This window comes from Colobus angolensis, unplaced genomic scaffold (genome assembly GCF_000951035.1).
Source record: "Colobus angolensis palliatus isolate OR3802 unplaced genomic scaffold, Cang.pa_1.0 Scaffold49, whole genome shotgun sequence".
Lineage (NCBI taxonomy): Eukaryota > Metazoa > Chordata > Mammalia > Primates > Cercopithecidae > Colobus > Colobus angolensis.
In genome coordinates, this window is record NW_012118376.1 from 10,136,122 (window position 1) to 10,143,366 (window position 7,245).

The following is a 7,245-nucleotide window of genomic DNA, read 5'->3' on the forward strand; positions in this document are numbered from 1 at the left end:
CTGGGCAACAGAGTAAAAACCCTGTTTCAAAAAAAGAAAGAAAGGGAAGGAAAGGAAGGGAGGGGAGGAACAAAAGAAAGAAAGAGACAGGGAGGAAGGAAGGAAGGAAGCAAGCAAGGAAGGAAGGAAGGAAGGAAGGAAGGGCGAGCAAGCAGGTAGGGCAAAGAGAGATCCCTGACAAGGGAGCTTTCGGGAGGCTTTCTAACCACACCAACCCTGAAGCTGCATTGCAGTTCACCATGCCTAGAAAAAGACACTAAATGAGTTGTGTTTCCTGTGAAGTAAGAGGAAGGGAACAAGGATGTGTGTGTGTGTGTGTGTGTGTGTGTGTGTGTGTGTGTGTGAGAGAGAGCAAGAGCAAGAGAGAGAGAATGAAGCTTCCTGTTAATGTTGCTATTAAAAATAGGTTTCGATAATATTGTCATTAGCTTTCCTGTGTTCAGATATGCAGAAATAGTCCCCCTTCTAGCTCTGTTTCTTTGAAGGTGGGCAAGAGGACAACCTGTGGATTTCTCCTCATGAATTGTTCAGGCCTTGGCATGGTCCTCTTAGCGTCTTTGTGGTGAGAGTGTGTGGATTTACAGGCCTGAGGATGATGGGCTTTCCTGCAGCCCTGTCATCTCTCTACTCATCTAGATGAGGAAAACGACAAGTTGGGATTGGAGATACACGGAGCTCACTCAGGTTGCTTTCGTGAGTGTTGCTAAATCAAAATAGCTAATTGGTACCTTTTCCAGCTCACTCTAGGTGCAATTGACTGAGAAACAGCCGTGTTAGCTGATACAGCTGGAACTTGATTGTGTTTCTCCTGGAGAGGGCTGTCTGTAGGGCTCCTATTAGCAGCACACAGCATCTGCTGACTCGTTCTGCTCTGAAGCTTTTCAGGCCAGCACTTCTCTACTCTAGGCTGTCCTCCTGTGGACCCACTGAATTCCAGGTGTCTGGAGTGGAGCTTCTCTTACTTACTGCCCCCTCAGAAGGTGTTCATTGATGTCCCTGAAGTGCCACTCCCTCCACAAAACTGCACCCAGCACTGACCACCGGAGATTAGTTCCTTACTTGTTCTTATCTGGACTTGGGACTTTAAGGTCCTCCTCCCTCCTTCCCCACCCCAGCTATTCACTTAGCCTGGCTCCCTGCCCTTTGTGCACTTATCCATGACCTAAATGGGTAAATTCTTTTGTGTCTATTCACCATTGAATGTTTATTTTAGGCTCAGTGACCTATCTTGTCCATGTTTTAAATTGTGAACGCCCAAGGGTTAAGGGTTGCGTTTCTTTGCAATTCTCTTGTTGCAATATTTGCTACAGCAATACTATGTTTTGAATGTTTATGTATTTCCAAAATTCACGTTGAAACCCAATCCCCACTGTGGTAGTATTAAGAGGTGGGGCTTTTAGGAGGTGATTAGGTAATAGGGTCCACACTTGGGAATGGGATTAGTGACTTTATAAAAGAGGCTTGAGACGCCCATTCCCCCTTTCTGTCAAGTGAGGACATGTAGAAAGAGGGATAGATCACCGGACACTGACTCTGCTGGTGTCTCATTCTTGGACTTTCCAGTTTCCAGAACAGTGAGTAATAAATGTATCCTGTTTATAAGTTACCTGATCTAGGTGTTTTGTTATAGCGGCCCTAAGAAACTAAGACAAACATGTAGGCGTTTCTGTGCTGCTTTCATAAGTGAGGAAGAAGTGAAGGATTCTAAAGCTTCGATAGTGTTTGGAAAAGTAAAAGAAATCTCTGGATTTAGACATGAGAATAAGAAGGTCAAGTTCAGGGACCAAGAAGCATTTTGCAGTTCATTCCTTCAAAGATTGAAATCTGTGTGGAGAGTCATTAAATAAGGAGTCCAAGGCTGCTGAACTCCTTGGGAGGATGAGGGAGGTTCACTTGCTGACCTTTGGTGAGTCACTTCTACTGTGGTCTTTTGATTTCCCTATTTTAAAATGACAAGAATAATAGTTTTACAAGGTGAGAGAAGACTGAGGAATGCTTCAGATAGCCTCCAAGAATTGGGAGTTTAAACCTCAGTACTGTAGTGTGACTTTGGTAAGCATGACTGAGAGGAGAAAGAAGAGGTTATTAACTTTAAGGTCATCAGAGGTGGGTTGGCGTTTATTGGTTCAGTCTGGAACCTGGAACACCAAGCTAGAGGGAAAGTCAGAGAGTAGATAAGCCAAAGCTTATGTCAGCCATCAAAAGCCAGAGGCAGGAGCACAGCTTGAGGCATCGTTCCATGTCAAAGACAATGGCAAACATGCCCATGCAAACTCAACACCTTCAAGGGGCATGGAAAGCAGCTTTCTGATTACTCTTACAGTTTTCTGTTTCTGCTGCAACCAGTTAGAACCGTACAAGTTTATCACCTTAATGTCGGAAGGTCGGAAGTCTAAGATGGTTCTTATGAGCTAAATGCAAGGTGTTAGTAGAGCAGCATTCCTCTGGGGGGCTCTCAGGGAGAATGTGTCCTTGCTTTTTCAAGTTCCTCAAGGCCTCCTGTACCCCTTGGCTTGTGGCCCCACTGCTCATCACTCTACCCTCTGCTTTTGTCCTCATATCTCCTGACTATGATCCTCCTATTTCTTACATAGTCTCTTGTGATTACATTCCGCTCCCCCCAGCCCCACCAAATAGACAGGATATTCTTTCCATTTAAAGATCCTTAATTTAATCACATCCAAAAAACTCTCTTAGTAAAAAAAGTACCATATTCAGAGGTTCTAGGGATTATGACCATGGACATCTTTTTGGGGGGCGTCATTATGCAGCCTGCTACAACTACCCAATGAACTTCATGCTCTTTGTTAAGGGCTTTGTTTTAGTGCTAAAGCCATGACCTGCATATAAATATAAAATAAACATATCACAGATTTAGTTTAACTCATTAAGGAACAGTTAAAATGATACAACTGTTTCAAAGGAAAACTGAAAATTCCCACACATCTAAAGACCTTCAGGAATGCTGAAAGAATTTGCAGATGGATATACATTGATCAATATGGGACACTAATTGAGTACATCACACAATTCACATTTTTATGAACGAAATAGTTTGCGTCACTATCATCAGTACTCTACAATTTACAGAGCCGTGGTTTCACTGAAAAGCAGAGAGCCCAGCCTGCGATCCCAGACTCCAGTCATTGTATTTGCCCCTTTCAGTCTTTTGAAATGTTTCCTGATACCTTCTACAATGAAAAAATTCCCTTGGATCCTCAGAGCCCCTCCTTTGTAGCCTTCCACCTCAGAACAGTTTCTCAGCCTTCTTAACCACCTGTGTTCTCTCCACCCCTACATCATTAGATAACTACTTCATTGATATTCATTTACAATGATCAGGTAGCAACTTAAAATGCATATACTCCTGGGTGGCTGTAAAAGCAGGAATCAAAGCTTTGTAAACTGAGTGCGATAAAGCTGAATGTGTAGGCGGCAATTTTCACTCCCCTTAGAATCACCTGGGAACTTTTTGGAACCTGTCAATGCGGGGATGCAATTCTAGATCACTTCTGAATGTCTCCCTAGATAAGTCTCACGTGAATTCTTATGCAAATCACTGCTGTGGACCTTGCTCCTGAGAACGAGGTCAAGAGACTGGAACATGCACAACACCTGCAGCTTGATAGAGCTATCAGGTCCCAGGACCCACCTAGACTTTCTGAATTGAATCTGGAAGATTAACAAGATCTGAGGTGCTTTGTATGCGTGTGAAATTTCGAGGAGCACTGGGCCTTTCGGGTGGTCTTCTGGAAGGTACTAGGCTTTCAGGTGGAGCAGTGCTTCTCAAACTTTGACTGAGCATCAGAATCACCTGGATGGCTTGTTAGAATTTCAGATTCAGTAGGTCTCAGTAGCCTCCAAGAATTTGACTTTCTTACAAGTTCCCAGGAAACCACACTTTGAGAATCACTAGTGTAGAACTTTAGAGAGTGAGAGAATTTTGAGAAAGAGTCAGTTCTTTTGGGGCCAACGACACCATACTGCTGGCTTATCCATTCCACTGAGCCGGTTGGTCCTCTAAGAAAATAACTGGACTGACACACCCAAAACTCTTCAGCACCATCCTAAAAATAGTTGCTTTCAGCCAGACAGGGAGATTGTCTTGAGAGTAAGAATGTGTAGGTGCATCTCGGGCAGAAACAAGTTGGCTGTCCCTCTAAAATCCCTCAGGATCCCTCACTCTTTGGAAGGCTTTCCTGGGAGCAAAAGGGTTGGGCCAAACCCCTATTAAGTTCACTAGGAATGGCACCAGGTACAAGAGGCTGAAGAAGAGAGTTGGACCCAGTGAGTAAGAAGAAGAGAGTTGGACCCAGTGAGTAAGACACAGGGTTTATGGAGGGGAACTTACAGAGCAATCCAGTGGTAGTGGGCTGGATAGGAGAACCACCGCCTCCTGCAGAAAGCATGCCATTGAGGCTGGGCACAGTGGCTCATGCCTGTAGCCCCAGCATTTTAGGAGGTCAAGGCAGAAAGATTGATTGAGGCCAGGAGTACGAGACCACCCTGGGCAATGTAGCAAAATCTCATATCTAAAAAATAAAAATAAGAAATCAGCCATGTGTGATGGCACACACCTGTAGTTTCAGCTACTCAAAGGCTGAGGCAAGAGGATTGTCTGAGCCCAGGAATTTGAGGCTACAGTTAGCTCAGATCATGCCACTACACTCCAGCCTGGGTGACAGAGCAGGCTAAAGACCTTCCTAAAGACCTTCAGGAATGCTGAAAGAATTTGCAGATGGACGTACATTGGTCAATATGGGACACTAATTGTCCCATCACACAATTCACATTTTTATGAACAAAATAGTTTGCATCACTATCATTACAATTTACAGAGCCGTGGTTTCATTGAAAAACAGATAACCCAGCCTCCGATCCCAGACTCCAGCCATCATTTTTGCCCCTTTCAGTCTTTAGAGACTCTCTCTAAAATAAATAATTTTTAAAAAGAAAGCATTCAGTTTATATTTCATTTTCACTTAGCACCCTCCCTTAACAACTTTCACCTGACCATCTTCATTTAACCCAAAACACAGGGCCTCAATCCTCTGTGAGGCCCACGTGCCATGGGACAAGATGGTTCAGATGTTCCTCAAAGATAAGGAATGACTTTTTGAGTGGGCCACTCCTGTATTCCTTAGCTTGGGATTCCAAACACACATTCAGATGCGTCTGCTGTGTAGGGTCATTCTCAGGGTATGCTTAAGTGACTCCTGTCAGGTGTGTCTGCCATACAGCAAGCCAAAGACTTATTTTTGAGGCTGGAGTGAGTGGGAATGATGTTCACTTATAGGTGGAGTTAGATTTTTAAAAATTTATTTTATTTCTTTCTCCTTCTCTTTTTTTTCCCCTTCACCTCTCCCTTTCTTTCACTTCTCTTGGAGAGTCCAGGATGAATCACTCATGGCCGGCATTTAACTCACACTTGTTATCCTGAGGCAATTTCTTTGAACAGTTTACTGCTTCATACTCCCTCCCTGGGATAACAGCAGGGGAGGGTTTTATTCACGTCACATTATGGATGTGGCATCTGAGGCTAGCCTGCCTGCCACAGTTACTTAGCCAGTTGGTGCTAAGACGTGGTCACTACCCACAAATGCCCCTGGGGCTTTTCAACAAAAAGCCATGGGTTCAGGCCGGCTTTCTTCAGCTATCCTCCTGGGAGAAAATGCTACTGAGGTAAGTCAAGGTGGGCAAGCCTGGGGTGGGGCTTGCAGTTGGGGACAGGGGAATAATGGAGGTTCCCACATCCTTTCTTCTAAGCAGGTGCCCACAGCCACACCTGGAGGCAGTCCAGCAGGCCTGTGGAAGAGCTAAGGCTGAAAGACAGCGATGGGGAAATTCAAAGCCTAAGGTCCTACCCCAGCCCTGTGTCTACTTTGAAGGGAGTGCTGGTGATAGGTGGGTAGCCCAGAGAGTTCACTGACCCTGTAGTCTGTTTCCTTCATGTCTACCTTGTTATCAAAGAGCTGACTTGGGCTGCTTTCTCTGGGGACTTGGGAAGGTAAAGGCTTTTTTCCAGCTGTGCAGGAGAATTCATTGTAACATGTTGGCCTAGTTCTCCTTTTCCTTTTTTCACCTTGCTCATTCTGTCCACCCACCTTCTCCCACTTGTTGGCTGCTTCCTCCTATCCTCCCCTAAAAATGGCTTTGACTCTTCTCCCCTTGGCCTGATCCAGCCATCTGGTAATATCACATGGCAAGCTCAACTTTTGATGAGGGCTTTATTTTTGAGTGACAGAAGCCCTTGTAAGGCAGTATGGTGTGGTTTGCTCTGAAAGAACTGATACTGATATGTCTTCAAAACTCTCTCATGGGCTGGGCACAGTGGCTTACACCTGTAACCAGCACTTTGGGAGGCCGAGGTGGGCGGATCACTTGAGGTCAGGGGTTCAAGACCAGCCTGGCCAACATGGTGAAACCCTGTCTCTACTAAAAATACAAAAATTGGCAGGTGCCTGTAATCCCAGCTACTCGGGAGACTGAGGAGAATCGCTTGATCCCAGGAGGTGGAGGTTGCAGTGAACTGAGATTGCACCATTGTATTTGAGCCTGGGCAAAAAGAGTGAAATTTTGTCTCAAAACAAAAAACACCTCTCTCCTGTTTCCTAATGTTCTACACCAGAGGTTCTCAATGTGTAGCTTCCTGGGAACTTATTAGGAAGTCAGATTCTTGGACTCTGAGATTTACCAAACCTTCAACTCTGAGGGTGGGACTCATCAATCTATAGCAAGCCATCTGGGTGATTCCGATGCTCGGTCAAAGTTTGAGAACTGCTGTTCCCCTTGAAAGACTAATGCCCTCTTAAAAGACCACCTTCCCTCATGGTAAATATTTGCTACTCTCTAGGAAGTTCTTTGTGACTATTCTTATAGATGGCTAACATTCACTGGGAGTTTTCTGGCGTCAGGCTCTTTACATATTTTTTTCTCATTTAATCCTTCTAATACCTCAACACACTATTGTACGCATTTTATAGATGAAGAAACTGAGTCATGGAGGGGTTACGTAAAAATGTTTAGTATGTGTTACTCCAGAATACTGTAGCTGATCTTCGTACCAGACCCTTATTGACTTCAATAGGGATGGCATCATGTTCAAGAGGCTGAAAAAGAGACCTGGAGCCAGTGAACACGATATAAGGTTGAGGGGACTGATATACAGGGTGGTGCAGCAGCAGTGGGCTGGACAGGAGAACCACTACCCTTTGTAAAAAGCACGCTCTATACAGCTTTTCTTTT